At 43.3% G+C, this 15545-nt stretch overlaps 1 protein-coding gene and 1 long non-coding RNA gene across 3 annotated transcripts in view; one reads left to right on the top strand and one right to left on the bottom strand.

Annotated features, from left to right (window-relative positions):
• LRRC8C (leucine rich repeat containing 8 VRAC subunit C) overlaps nt 1–11252 on the bottom strand; it is an 87174-nt gene extending 75922 nt beyond the window's left edge. The window contains exon 1 of the mRNA XM_028129925.2: nt 11089–11252. The gene's annotated coding sequence lies outside the window, so the exon portion shown is untranslated. The remainder of the gene's footprint in view (nt 1–11088) is intronic.
• The window catches only part of LOC129150306 (uncharacterized), a 93886-nt gene that overhangs the window by 46223 nt on the left and 32118 nt on the right, over nt 1–15545 (top strand). The gene's annotated exons all lie outside the window — the stretch shown is intronic.

Here is a 15545-nt window from a genome sequence, read left to right as displayed (position 1 = left end):
AGATATTCTACCCAGATGACAAAAGTTATTTTTTCCTCACCCAATCCAAACGTGTTCTTTCAGAAGGGACAATTAGCATCCTTGTTTTTGTGCTACTTTTTGATATTTCAAATTTATACACAACTGAAAGCAAAAAACAAACAAACAAAAAAACCAGAATGAGATTCTTGGCCTCCAGAGAAATTAAAATTCTGATATTTCATCTGATTTAGCTGTTACTAGTTACTATTTCAGCCACCAATATGACCTTTTCTTATTACTGGGCATCTACATTGCTATGCAACAATATTTTAAAATGTTGCTTTATGTTCCAGATTTGGAGCAATAACAAAAGGAGCAGTTTTTTAATATTCAAAACATGTTTAATACACACTAGATAGTCTCTAGGTAGCATCATATGTCTGCTCCCCCTACTATAAGCCAGGATGTGGCACTATCAAGTAAAAGGGATGCTGGAAATAATTAGTTTTAATCGACTTGCTCCTAATTCCTTAATTAGATCAACAGTAGGCTGTTCTGTTTATTGCAATCCATTTATGGGGAAAGATGTCAAGTTAAAAAAGTTAACAGGTAAAATGTTATTTATGTGATTATATTATTAGATACCTTTCCAAGAGAAGTAAAATCATCTTTGCATTTGTGTACCAGGGCAGACTGAAACAGACTTACTTCTAAGATTTTGCTCGTAAATTTTAAGTAGTTGCATGCCAGTCAAAGATGAGGGTGACACTTATTTTTAGAGGTTGCTTTGTAGATTCCTTAGGATGTGTTGGCTTCGACTCCCAGTGACTCAATCAATGAATGATGTCCACAAAGTCCTGTCCTCAACAGCCCTGCTCAGCTCCTATAGACAAATGCTTATAGCTTCTTTTATGGAGTCAATCCATCTCCTATTTGGTTTTCCTCTTTTCCTGTTGCCTTCTATTTTTCCCAGCATTATTGCTTTTTCTAAAGAACGCTGCCTTCTCATAATGTGCCCTAAGTAGGACAGCTTCAGTTTTGTCATGTTTGCCTCCAGTGAAGTTTCAGGCTTAATTTACTCTGGGACACACTTGTTTGTTTTCCTGGTAGTCAATGGTTGAGGTCTCTTTCAACACCATATTTCAAATGAATCAGTTTATTTTTCCTGTCAGCTTTCTTCACTGTCCTTAGGATGAGGAATCCTAATTTTTAATCATAAGTTTGTAAAAAGAGATTTTTTACTTTTTCCTTTCCAACATTTATGACTATATTATTATTACTAGAGGCCTGGTGCATGAAATTCCTGCAGGCGATCAGGGCCGATCTGTGAGGTGACCAGCGGGTTGATCAGGGCCCCTGCTCGCACCCGCCTTGGCTGGCCTGGCACCGCCCACTCACCAGCCCCACCCGCCACTACTGGTCAGGGCCTGCGGGCTGGGGGCGACTCCTGAGTTGAACGTCTGCTCCCTGGTGGTCAGTGCGCATCATAGCAACCTGTCATTCTACCGTTGTTCCACCATTCAGTCAATTTGCATATTAGAGTTTTATATAGATTTTTTCATCCTTACTGCACTGGCTAGCCTCCTGTATAATATTTATTGGGGATAAGACTTGTCCATGGAAACCGGCTAAAGAGCTATCCAGTTAGCTGTCAACAGTTAGTTGAGTCTCACTGTTGACCTTGAACCCAACATTTTTTATCTAGTCTAACAATACCTAACTATCCACTACTCTAATAAAATGCTCCTAGTAAGAATGAATTTTTGAACTGACCTATGAGAAACCTTTCTCTTTTATGTAAGGCTGAAATAAAACTTTAACATATGCTCTCCCAAAGTTTTTTCTCACAGTCAATTCAGTCTACTAGTTTTTACCACCATCTCCTTAGGAATAATTTTACTTTTGCCTTCATGGCATATAGTTAGCCTTTCTCTATCTTGTGTTTCATTCATTTATTCATTAAATAAATATTCACTGAGTCTTTGTTAATTATTAGGTATTAATATATTAGTGATACAGAAATGAATATAACAACACAAACAAAAATCTAATATGTGTGTATGGTTGGTTTACTCATTTTTCTTTAAGATATAACCCTCTACTTTCCTTAAATGAATTTCACTGCTTAGTTTTTACTTTCCTTTATTTCATTTCATTTCATTTTGCCAAGCTCATTTCTAATCCTTGCTTCAACACCATGCTGCTCTCTCCACCATGGAGCCAGGCATAGAAATACCAGATACATGTTTTCTATTCTGCCACCAGATACTTAGATAAAATGCTGAAAACTCAACTTAGATCCAAACCCTACACACACTTCCAGTTGCTAGCTCCTTAACTACTTTCTGGTTACAGGGATCCACATAATTGTGCATTAACTAGAAAGTTGTGTGTGTAGGACAGTATTCCCTAACTTTGTTGATAAGAACATTAAGGATAATGACTTTGCTAATGTCAAGGGACATAATACAAATTAGCCTAACAGTGTTTTCCTAATGAAACTAACCTCATATTTTTTAAAAATACAAGATGTTATTAGCTAAATAAATTTTCTATAGTATTTTTCTACAAGTGGGATTTATAGGTTATATTTTTCCCATTTTTTCAAAAAGATATTTGAGCCCGTTTCTAATTTTCTTATCTCTAAAATATTTGAAAGAGACTAGTTAGTAATTTTTATTGATTTTACAAGTTCTTCATATACGTAAGGAGAGCTCAAAGGACCCATGAGTTTTCATATATTTAGCTTACTTAGTGACTTTTCCCTAGGGTTTATTTTGATGTTCTGACTTCATCTTTCATATAATACTTGTTCCTCATTTCCAATCACATATAGAAATATTTTTTTGTTAATCCTCACCCGAGGATATTTTTTCCACTGATTTTTTGAGAGAGTGGAGGGAGGAAGAGGAGAGAAGTGGGGGAGGGGAGGAGAGAGAGAGAGAGAGAGAGAGAGAGAGAGAAACATCAATGTGAGAGAGACACATTGATTCCTGAATGCATGCCCCGACCAGGGCTGGGAATCAAGCCTGAAGCACAGGTGTTTGCCCTTGACCAGGAATGAAACTCACGACACTTCTATGTGAGGGCCAGCTCTCTAACCACTGAGAACACTGGCCAGGGCTAGAAATATTTTTGTGTACATATTTCATAACTCTATTGAGAAGGATAACTTCTAAATTACACTATCAAATTTCATTACCAGAATTAAAAATAATAGAAATGGAAAAGGATACAATCCAAGATGGTACGTTAGAAACATTACTGTAAAATATATCATTAATACTTAATCCAGGACTATTTCTTGAGTAGCAATGTCCCAGGCACCACGCAGGTGCTGTGGATACAGACGTAAATAAAACAGATATGGCCTATATGGCCTCTGCCCTCATGGACGTTCACTGAAGCTCTAAAAATCAAACAGACAAAAGTGCTGAAAAACAAAGATACTTCTGAAGTTTGGGGGTAAAGGAAAGGGAAAAGACCAATTTGGTTAAGATAAAACCTGGAGGATAAGAAGATGACTTGTTTGGGGTTAAGGGCGGAAGCAAGAGCCCATAGGTTCCAAATGCTGAACGAAGCCAGTATAGTATAAAGAATCCAAGCGCCCCTAATCCTACAGCACCCAGATTAGACATCAGAAGCCCAGGCTTATGCTCCCCAGGGAACGGAAGCATGAACAGAAAATGAGAAAGCTAAGAATGACTTCTCCAAATATCTACTTGTTGCAAGCTGAAGTCCCTTTGATAGGAAACATAGTGTTTCATGTTTATAAATAAGCAGCTTAAAATACAAATGCTCTAGTAAGGACAAACTCATTTATATTTATATAATCGACCCGTCACATGAATGGCTAATATCAGAGTCTTCCCAGCATAACAAAAGTAAATAAAGGATGTTGAGCATTTAAAGTTTGGGAAAGGGTTTTCCATCCTGGAAAAATAAGAATGTGGGTAGAGGAGGCTTGGGAAGATAACTTTGTGGATTTAATAATTTTGACAAGGTGCAATCTGGACAACAAAAAGCCTTATATTTTTTACATAGGTATTTCAGTTTAAAAGCCAATAAAGAGTGCATGCTTTTTTATAAGGCAAAGAAAAGGCAATATAATTCCAGAGAATTTGTTCATTAATGTATCAAATGCATTCATACAAATATATATTTATATATGTGTGTGTGTGTATGTGTGTGTGTGTGTGTATTCTATTTTTCATGTATTTTAGTTCCATATGGCTCTTGCATGAGTTTCTAACATAATACAGAATCATGCCACATCATGTATTCTCAATAGGGGTGCGACATTGCCCGTGTTGAAAATTGGTTCTGGGGAGCAGGGTAAAAGAGTCTTAAATAATGTTTTGTAGCCTGCAAAAAGGCCACATTACATAAGCAGATATACAGTGTACCTATGCTATTATAATTTATCTGAAATAGGCTTGGGGAGGGAGAGTGATAATGAAAGAAAAGGTTAAGGAACACTTTTCTATGAGCGTCATTACATTTTCTCTAAGTTTGCAAGCCCCTGGGGCAGTTGTTTTGGTTTAGCCCTACAAACTTTCCTCTTGGCTCTACCTTCCCACCCTTCTTCAGCATGGGAACAGCGTTGCTTCTTCCGAGTCCTCAGAGGGGTTCTTTAAAGAACATAGAGTTCTCCTGGATTCCTTTGATTCAAAATACTTCAGTCATCTGAACCCCTTCAGTTACTTCCCTAAGCTTTCAAACATTTTGCTTAAAATTAATTTTTGAATTTTTTCAATTCTCCCTTTTCTTTTCTAAACTCTATTCAGTTTCTGAACCCATATTATCATTTCTCTACCAACTACCATTCATAGATACACTGTAGACTACAGAACCGTATTTATTTATTTATTTATTTATTTATTTATTTATTTATTTTTTATTGATTTCAGAGAGGACAGGAGAGGGAGAGAGAGATAGAAACACCAATGATGAGAGAGAATAATTGATTGGCTGCTTCCTGCACGCCCCGCACTGGGGACCGAGCCCGCAACCCAGGCATGTGCCCTTGACTGGAATCAAACCCAGGACCCTTCAGTCCACAGGCTGACGCTCTAGCCACTGAGCCAAATCAGCTAGGGCCAGAACCGTATTTTAAAAGGACACCCATCCAACACCAAAAAATGATCTTAAATTCATTCCTAAAATTTATCACAGTGTGTTATACTTCTATGTAGATAGCCTGGGTTATTTATTTGTTTCATGCCTGATATTAGGAAAGAGTTCAGTTATTCTTTTCCTTTTTAATGCTTAGAAATATTTCAATGTTTTTACCAAACTATTTTAAGCTAAGTTCTGAAATTAACCTCTTGCCCTTCTGTGCCAGGCCTGGAATCAATGGGAGTATATTCATGTACTAGAAGTTCAAGGCCACACTAGTTTCTCTTGCTCACCTTGACCCTGCAGTCTCTTTTCTAATTCTATAGTCCAGCATTGAGCGATATCTAGCAGGCCTCAGTCATATGTTAGTATAGTCGTGCTTTGCTGCTTTTACCTCTTCCTTTTTATTTTTTTCTACCTCTCATATTTGTGGTGAGACTGTCTGGGTCTTCGTGCTGATTATCTCATGAAGGTCACTTCTGGTGGTAGCCAATACACTGCCACGATGAGTCTTATTTCCAAGCTAAGGGGTTTGAAATCCTCCTCGCTTATTATCTCAACCTTCTCTCTAAGGCAAGTGTTCCTTTCCTTCAGGTAAATCCAATTCCTAATGAAAGAAATCCATCTGGACTGTTACCCCATCTAAAATGCCAAACTACTCAAACACTTGTGGGCATGCTCAATATCCCTGCAACTAAGGAGTTTATCATACCACCACAGGAGCAATTTATTAATGAAAATGCACTCTCTTACATGGTACCTAGTGGCCAAGGCTTTGTTTAAGAACTATGCCTTTCCAGTAAGTGGAATGCCAGTTAAATTGGTGGAGAAGGCTGGGATGAACAAGTCTCAAAATAAAGAGGAAGGCGCTACTAACAATCATGTAACAGAGACAAATAATTTGGGTGTCTTTCCTAATTACTGTAAGAATCTCTGTCAGAATTTCTGACTCATCTTTCATTGAGGAAATAAAAAACAAACATGTAAGCTTTATATAAAGCAAACGCTGTTAAGACACAGAAAAATGGCCTGTCCGGTGTGGCTCAGTGGTTGACCAACTGGTCAAGGTTTATACCGGGTTGCAGGCTAGGTCCCCAGTAGGGGGTGAGCAGAAAGCAGCCGATGGATGATTCTCTCTCATAATTTTGTTGTTGTTGTTGTTGTTAACCTTCACCTAAGGGTAATTTTTCCATTGATTTTTAGAGAGAGAGGAAGGAAGGGGAGAGACACACAAAGAGAAACATTGATGTGAGAGAGACACATCAATTGGTTGCCTCCCACACATGCCCTGACCAAGGCTGGGGATCGAGGCTGCAATGGAGGTACCTGCCCTTGACTGGAATCAAACCTGGGACCCTTCAGTCTGTGGGCTGATGCTCTATCCACTGAGCCAAATCAGCTAGGGTTCTCTCTTATCATTGATGTTTCTCTCTCTCTCCTTCCCCCTTCCTCTCTCTGAAATCAATAAAAAAAATTTAATAAGAAAAAGAAATAGAAAAACATCCCTGTCCTCAGAGAGATTACAGTCTTTCATAGGATATTACTTGGACAAATAACTAAGAAAGTAAAAATAATATTATTTACAGCATTAGGGGTACATGTCTGAATTATAAGTGAATGGACAAAAGATATAAAATACAAGGTGCATGAGCTCAGCTAGATGTAGCATTCAGGCTGAGCCTTGAAGGAGATGCAGAATTTTAGTGGGTAGAGGCTCAGTTAAGGTAAGGTGTGTGGTGGGGAGATCCTGGGTTTGTCATGGTGCCTTCTGTGAGTGATAAGCAAGGCTGAGAAATCAGGAGAGGCAGAAAACAGGAAAGTGTTTTTGCCAAAAAATACATTCCAACCAAAATGTGGCTAGTAAAGTTTTTAAAAATGTGCAGAGTGGAACAAAGGAAAAACTATGTGAGGTGAGTAAATACGTGTAAGTCAGGACTACAAAACAAGGATGTGACTCAAAAGTTGAAAATGCTAAAAACTGGATTAGAATTTTGTGTAGCCATATGAAAAATGAATCACGGACAGCAGTGACTAATCACTATGTACATGCAAAATATACAAAAAGTGAAATACAGCAGAAATTTCAATTAGTGCTAGCCAGGATACAGAGTATTCATCCATCCCATTTACTAAGCATCTACTAGGTGACAGCAGCTGCCCTTTGTATGCATTGCTACATCTAATCGGAATAATGATCCCTCCAGGTAGGCTTTATGACTCCATTACATACGAGGAAACCAGCTCAGAGAAACTGAATAATGTGAATCAGTTGGCACTCCTACTGTGTAGAGCCAGAATTTGATACAGCTTTTCCCATCTTTTAAAAAATATATATCTTTGTTGATTTCAGACAGAAAGGGAGAAGGAGAGAGAGAGAAATATCAATGATGAGAGAGAATAATCGATCAACTGCCTCCTGCATGCCCCCCACTGGGGATCTAGCCTGCAACTCCAGCATGTGCCCTGACCAGGAATCGAACTGTGACCTCCTGGTTCATAGATCAACACTCTACCACACTGGCCAGGCTCAGTTTTTCCTATATTGAGGCTAGGCTCTTTACCCCATGCCAATCTAGGATAATTTATATGTTAAGATAAATTAAATGAATTCAAGGATGCCTCTACAGTGATTTTTACCCTTGTTGGCTGCAATATGCTTTCTTAAGCGATCCAGGGCTGGAGATACACGTAGCCCTTTGGAAGTGTGATATACGTAGCCCATGGCCACCATCATTTCGTGAATGAGAATAGCTGATGAGCGGAAGTGAAATGTCCATTAGGTTGAGCTCTTAATTAGTCATTAAATAGAGATCAGGGGCAAGAACAGGCATTTGGGAAACACGTGGCCCTGATTCCAAATTTCAATTCTGCTATATACTAGTTACATGTAAAACCCTGGACAGGTGACTTTACTTCCTTGACTTCAGTTTTTTCACACAGTCACAATACATTGATGTAGGGAAAAAAAGAGGGAGCTTTGGATGATGGAAAAGTCCATTATTACGGCTAAAAGAGCTTGGCCTTTTTCAGGCATTAATGGTCTTCGGCAAGTCACAAACTCTAAGCCTCTTTCTTCTGTGAAATGTGGATGTCATCATTTACCTAAAGGGTTTGCTGTAAGAGTCTAAGATAATGTATGTCAGGTATTTAGAGCAGCTGACTATATTACAGTACTATATGACATCATTAACACAATGTTTGGCAAAATACTTATAAGTTTCCACCCCCTTTATTTTAACTTGGGCTTCATTATAATGCTACTAGTGACCCGGTGCACGAATTCGTGAACATTGAAAGGAAATTAATTAGAAGAAATATTTTAATATCATTATTCACCCTTTCTCTATAATAGAAGTGTCAACCAAATTCACAATCGATAATGACAGATGGAAACACACACACGTGCAATTGGCACCAGCGAGAGCTTTATATGTATTGCGCATGCGCAAGTCAACTTAGCCTTTTATAGATATAGATTAAACTTGCTTAATTAGACCTACCTTCTGATTTCACTAAACTTTTTCCAGCCCAGTGAAGCACCCCAACTTCTCTTTCAGGTAATTGTCAGCAACACAGCAGTAAATATCAACACAAAGTAGATTATTATTATAGATCACACAGGGAGAACAAAGGGTGAAATATTTAACTGCAGCAGTGTTTGACTATATTCTGCGCAGTGAGAAAACCTAAAGTCATTTTCAAGGTCCACCATTTCTTACTCCTTTTCAGTCAGGTCAAGTTTCTAAGCTTTCTAAATCTCTGTTTTTCTGGCTAATGAAAAGAAAATAGGACTCCACCAAGTCTCCTATCTACCTACTCCAGGACTTCTGTGAGGATCAAATGAGATGAGGCACAGGAAAACGCTTCACAGACATTTGGTTACAGTGTAAAATGTTTCCACCTGACTATGAAGCAAGTCGTGTTCCTGGGCTGAAGAAACTGCAAGGAGGCTAGTCGCTAGGGAGAGGAAGCTGGGCGTTGCTACATGACGTCATTACCGGGACTGTTGGACACTTAGCATATTAGCCTTTTATATATATAGATTGGTAAGTATAACTGAAAAGTACTACAGACTATTAAAAATCATAATAACAACTTGGTAAAAACTGGATACCGTAGAACTTAAAATATTGCTAACTTTGTATTCCTTTTAAACGATAAACTGATAAGCTTCATTTAAGTGGAAAATGATTCATTCTTTTCTCACAGTCTCTTACATTTTTTTTCACTAAAAGCATTCCCTTCTAAAAACACATTAAGTAAATTGAAGTGCTTAGTTGATCTGAGAAATAAGAAATTAGTACCATTAACAAAGGCTTGGACAACTCTATTAATAAGGAAACTGTTAAACATGCTGATACGATTGTTGTGTTAGGGGGCCCTACCTGTGGTCAACATCTCTTCTGTGAACCTTAAAAAATATCCATTCTTGCAGCTACTTCCCACCTTCTCCTCAAAAGCAAACAACAACCTATCCTAGAGAGTGTTCAAGTTAATGACTCCGAAGTAAAGCAAATCAGGGTTACACCCTTGCCCTTCCCTCTTTAGCCAAGTCACAGAAATGCAAACATCACAGATTCCTTGTATACATCTGTTACCTATGTCTATACATCCGACACAAGGCTTACGAATCTGAGCAAATTTTGTGAAGTTCAGCTTTCATTTTGGCTTTACACAAGTCATTTTTAAAAGATAGAGAGAACGTCTACACCTACAAAGCTCATTGGTCCCCGCGATTTCAGTGCTGTGCCCACCAAAAGGGTCACCACCACGCTTCCTCCTCTAGCATCTAGAAGGCATTCTGAATGCCTTGTCTATGAAGCCTCGTGCATGCCTTAGGAAACTACAGCATACCGGTCCCGAATGCGCTTAAGGCTTCATTTCCTACCTTACCGGGGGCTGGTGAGAATGTGTGTGTGTGTGTGTGTGTGTGTGTGTGTGTGTGTGTGTGTGTGTGTCTAAAATAGGGCTGCCATTTTCTTTACCTATTCCTCCCCCATCGGGCTTCGTTAAATGGGGTCATTCAAGCCTCCCTCTGCCCAATGCCAGCACTCTCATAAAGATTATTTTTGACTTTAAGGGACGTAGGGACTTGAAAGCGTCTCCTAACTGGTTTGCTGGGAGTTTTAAATGCGTTAAGAGAATTTGAAACCAAGTGAAGTTTGGCCCTAACCCTGAACTATCCGTCCTCGGACGGGGGCTGGGTGTCTATGATCTGAAGGAGCTGGGATCTGATGTACCCCGGCCGGCGCGGGGTGGGGGAGGGAGGAACTGGCCGGGGGAGAAAAGAGAGAAATTAGCGTCTGCGGAGCACATCCTACGGCTCCTGAGTTGCTCACTCCATCCCTCACCACCTCGTTTCTGGGAACCAGCTGGAAAGGGGAAGACCGATGAGCATGAGTTTGGGTTCCAGGCCGCCGTCCTGGCCTCCACCGCGGGCCTAGACAGACACCTGGCTGGTGGGGCCCACGGGACCCGGCTCGGTCCTCGCTCCCCTCGGGTCCTGCAGGGGGGGCGGCGTCACGCTCTCGGCCCCTTCGGAGACCTTCACATTCCTCTGCGCCCAAAGCGTTCACTTCAGGGGCGCGGGGGTGGCCAGGGGACAGCAGACCAGAAGGGACAGGCCCCGGGGTCTCCCGGATTTTTAAGGCAGCAAAGAACCACGACCGCCCCCGGCCGTGGCCCCGTTTCCTCCGGTCCTCCCCCACCCCCCAGGTCCGCAGAACCTGCCGCGGCCGCGCCGCGCTTGGCGCCAGGCTGGGGACCCGCGCCCGGAAGCCTGGGATGGGTGGGGTAGGCTGGGTTGGCGGGTCCCTGAGCCCCAGCAGCGTAGGGCTCCAGGGACCACACAGGGGCCAGCGACCGCGCTCTGCCTGCCCGGGAGCCGGGACCCGGGGGCCGGGGGCCGGCAGGGAGCAGGCGGGTGAGTGCTGGCGCCAGCGCACCTAGCGGACCGAGCCGCGGTCCCCTGCGGCCGCCCCTCTCCATCCTCCGCGTCCCCGCCCTTACCTCCGCGCGTGAGGGTGCCGGTGCGGAGGGTGCTGGGGAGCCGCGAGGTGCCTCCGGGCCGGGCTCAGCGGCGGCCAGCGACGGCGGGGTCGCCCACGAGGCCGCTGCTCATGGCTTGTCGCGCCCGGAGCACTGCGGCCGCGGCCACGGCGGCGCCTTCCTCCTCGTCCTCTTCGCGGGCTCCGCGCCGGGACGCAGCTAACGCCCCTGCCCCGCGGTCCTCCTCCTCCCGCCTCCCCGCCTCCCCGGCGCGGACCGAGCCGCCTCCAGCGCCGCCCCGCGCGCAGCCGGGCCAGCGGCAGCCAGCGCCGCCCAGCGCCCGGCCCCGGGGTCGCCGCCGCCGCCGCCTGCGCCCCCCCCCCCCCGCCCCCGCGGTCCCAGCCCCCCTGTGACGCAGGCCGCCGTGCCCGCCCGGGAACTTCCTCCCCTGCGGAGACCACCCCGCGCCCGCGGCCGGCCGGGGAGGGCTGCCCACCGCTGCTGGCGCCTTCTTCAGGCTGCGGGGACGCCCTCCCGCCGCCCCCCAGCCCCTGATCCGCCCACCTGGCGGCTCTGCCCCAGGAATCGGCTGGGGCTGGCGACTCCCCCCTTCCCCCCAATCCCTAACAATGCGCGGAAACCCCCAGCCTTCTCCGCGCGCAGCCTCCGCGCCGCAGCGCCGCTCCTCCCGGGTAAGTTGGAGGTGGCAGCCACCACGGAAAAAGCCCTAATGGGAACTCCCGGGCAGGACCCGGTCGCGGTAGCGGTAATCCCGCCTCCTGATTTCCCTCCACCCATCCGAACCCGCGGATGGAAGTGGTCGTGGAACGCATGGAGGTAGACGCCGAAAGAGGAGGGCGAAAGCTAATTTCCCTGGACCAGGAAGCCCATCAGCCTTTGACACTCCTCTCTCGCAGGAACCCCCCTGTTGGGGGACACTGACAGCCCCCCCTCCCTCCCCCCCCCCCCCCCCCATCTCCCAGCAGCAGGTTCCCGGGACGCTGACATTGAATGCGCCGCCTACAATTTCGTGCGGTGCATAAAGGGGTTGACCGCGCTGGTCAAAACCACCTGTTGTTTAAGAGTATGGGGGGGAGGGTTTTTTTTTCTTATTGATCTGCTTTTTTTCCTCCACACTCCCTTGCCCAATTTCAGGATGAAAACGCAAACTCTGTCTTCTGTACGGAAAATCTGCCCAATGAAAAAATGTACAGACAACATTACTAAGTTAATACAGTCTTCTGGGATGCTTTATCCATACCAGCTATTCTACAGGCACCCCAAGTTAAACAATTGCTCTGTCCCAGCAGCCAGGAAAAGACCGATGTATGTGAATAGAACAATTAATAGACAACTAACAGTCTTCCACTGGTTGGTTTCTTCTTACAGAGCAAACCTTAAGAAAGTGGGCACCTCCTTTTACCCCATTTCTATTTCCAAGGCAGAATGGACATTTGTCCAAAATTGTTCTCATGGGCCTTATCTGCTTTCCCCAGCTAACCTGGCAAACTCCTACACGTTTGCAATCCCAGGACTGTTTTGGGGTTTCCCTCTCAGAAGACTACCTTAAATCCTTTTAGCCCTTAGGAGATGGCCCCAACACCAGCCTTAATGAACCTAGGTCAAGACAAAAATCTAGGGTGGGACCTTCTTCCTAAATAGCAGGTGGAAAAGTTCCTGGAGAGTTCCTAGGGAAAAGGCAGAGGCTGACTTTAGAAATTTGCTAAAAATTTCGAATACCTTGCATCCGGTACTATCTGAGGTAGGATCAGCTCTTAAATGTATTTAAATGCTCCTTGAAGCAAGTACTAAGGGCTCGGACCTCGTGTGGTGGGCCTTATCCTGCAAGTGCTTCCAAAGCGCACCTCTATCCTTCTCGTACCACAGGCACCCAGACCTCAAGCTTAAGCATCCCTAAATTGTTCCATCTCTACCCAGTTTCAAGGAACCTTTCAACCTGAGACTTTGGACTCAGATGAACCAGGAATACTCCTCCTCCTATGTAAATGTAAAGAAGTAACTGCGACTTAAAAAAAAAAAGATCATCCGCTCTATGGCATAGGGTATTATGAGAATTAGGTAACATACTTAAAGCAGCAAGAACAGTGCCAAACACTTTATAAGTACTCAACCAAGGTAGCTGTTATGTACCATTACTACTCTTCATTGCCCTGAAAGCAAAGGGGCTGGGAACAGCAACAAGGTTTGGAAATGGGATATGAACCCCACAACTTGAGTCTCCCTACTTTCCCTCTTCACTTGCTTAATTGTAACACTTTTGTCTACTCTGTGCCTGCTTTCTAATAGGGTGAACTGGATAGTTCTACGTGAAGTCAAGTGATTCACATACACACTAAAGTCTGAGGGGCACTAGTCTGAAAACTACTATGTAATGCTGCTTAGGTCACTTTAAAAAAACAATTATAGCATGTAAACCTTAAGTCTAGTCACCTCACCTCAGTCAACCTAACTCAAGTCAACATTCACACGTATCAAGCCCCCAGTAAGGCACCAGGCGAATCATCAATCAATCAGCCAACTTCTGTGAATGCTGGACCCTGAGAGTCTCAAAGCATAAAGCTTATTCCCTCACTTCAAGGTGTTCACAGAGCATGGCAGAGGGGACCCGGCATGCACATGAGCCACATAAGCCATTTCAAACTAATTATAATTGAAATTTAGAGAAATGAGAGAGCACTTGGGCTAGGTGTCTATATACAGTAGAGCCACCATCTTGACCTTTCACCGATTACTAAACTCTTCAGGCCCAAGTTTGACATTCTAGATGGGCTTCCAGAATGAGTTCCCACCCTTAGACTCCACATAGTTACAAGTTAGCCATGTCCTGGCTGGCACTGGGAATAGGTAGATTTTTCTGGGCAGTGCAGGGCAATGGTACGGGATTTAGAACGACATACACAGATCGGCTCGAATCCTGGGTCTACAACTCAATAGGCATGTGACGCTGAGCTTCCTAATCTTTAAATCTCGTTCTCTGTCTATCTATGGGAACACCCATACCTACTTTTTAAGATCCTAGAAAAAATATCTGCAACCCCTCTAGAGGGTCCTGTGGAAATGGTAATTATATTACAGTGTCTATTGTTAGCTACAATGCAGGCTGGGTTGTATCATCCTTTCAAGGCATATTTCAAAAGTAGTCTTTTCTGTGACGCCTCTGCAGGCTCCAGACCAGTGTAATTTCCCTTCCTTGTGCTCCCACAGCACTTGCTTTTGAACCTCTATTTTGACACTTACCATGGTGTGCTGCCCTTTACCGCTACATTTTTGCTTTACTTCTGTATCTTTATTCATCTGTGTCCTCACCTAGCATAGAGCCTGGTTAAATGTTGAAAGAATGAGTTTTAAAGTGTTGTATTGATTCTGATTTCAGTATAACTTGTATTGAACTAAAGGCTCTAGAACTCACATGAACCCTTTAGCTCATAAAGAGTTTATATTAAAATGAATTATTATGTACATGTATCTGTGTAAGCCTTAGTTTCTCAGTGCTGGGCTTCTTCTTTAAGACCGCTGCCTTCTTGCTTTGTTTTGCATTTGATTTCAGTTGATCCTGCCTAGTAATAGTGAAAGTAAAGTCTAAATTCTAAACCAAAACCACCAGCATTCTCTGTCCACCCTGTGCACATCTGCTCCCCAGACCATTTCTGAGCTTTGTGGGAAGGATCCCTAGCTAACAGAAAGTATTGTTGTGTTAAGTTTCAGCTGTTAACACTGGTGAAGCCATTAGTACTTTCTGAATTAAGAGCTGCAAGATGAAACCACCTTTGGCAATAATTTTGAAATCCTTAACTCTATGCCATCAAAAATGCTAGGGCAAGGAGAATTCAACCTCCCTTAGAAAATGTCCTGTGAGACAGTTGCCCAAGAGGTGATTTGGTGCTGAGAACCTAAAAATAGGATACTACAAAACTTTAGGTCAAATTCTTCTAAAATCAGACCTTGATATTATATAATCTCTCTCCCCCCCCCCCCCCCCCCCCGCAACACACACACACACTAGAAGTGTTTGGTCCCACTAACTTGTGAGATGTTCTTTGGAAATCATAATAATGAGTAAGCACTTATTAGGTACATATGTGTGCTAAGTACGTTCTAGCTTTATACAGTATCTCTTGTTTAATCACCATAGGCAGTGTTATTTTCTCCTATCCACAGAGGAGAAAACTGAGGCACATAATAATCAAGTAACTAGGCAAAAGTCATGTGACCAATGAGTGAAAGAGTTAGGATTTGGACCCAGGTAAATCTAATTTTAGAGTTCTCATGCTTAACTACTACTCAATCACATAGCAAAGGTATATTTATTTTTAAATCGAATCCATCAAGTATATTCAGTAAGGTGAATGATTTTTTTTCAGTAGTTTTCAAATTGCATTTATTCATACTTTTCCCAATAGAGTGGTCACACCCTAAGTGTGCCTTCATAAGGTGATTTTACAGCTCAGCTTTAACTG

The sequence above is a fragment of the Eptesicus fuscus genome, chromosome 9 (assembly GCF_027574615.1).
Source record: "Eptesicus fuscus isolate TK198812 chromosome 9, DD_ASM_mEF_20220401, whole genome shotgun sequence".
NCBI classification, from domain to species: Eukaryota; Metazoa; Chordata; class Mammalia; order Chiroptera; family Vespertilionidae; genus Eptesicus; species Eptesicus fuscus.
This window is presented reverse-complemented; position numbering and strand designations above follow the sequence as displayed.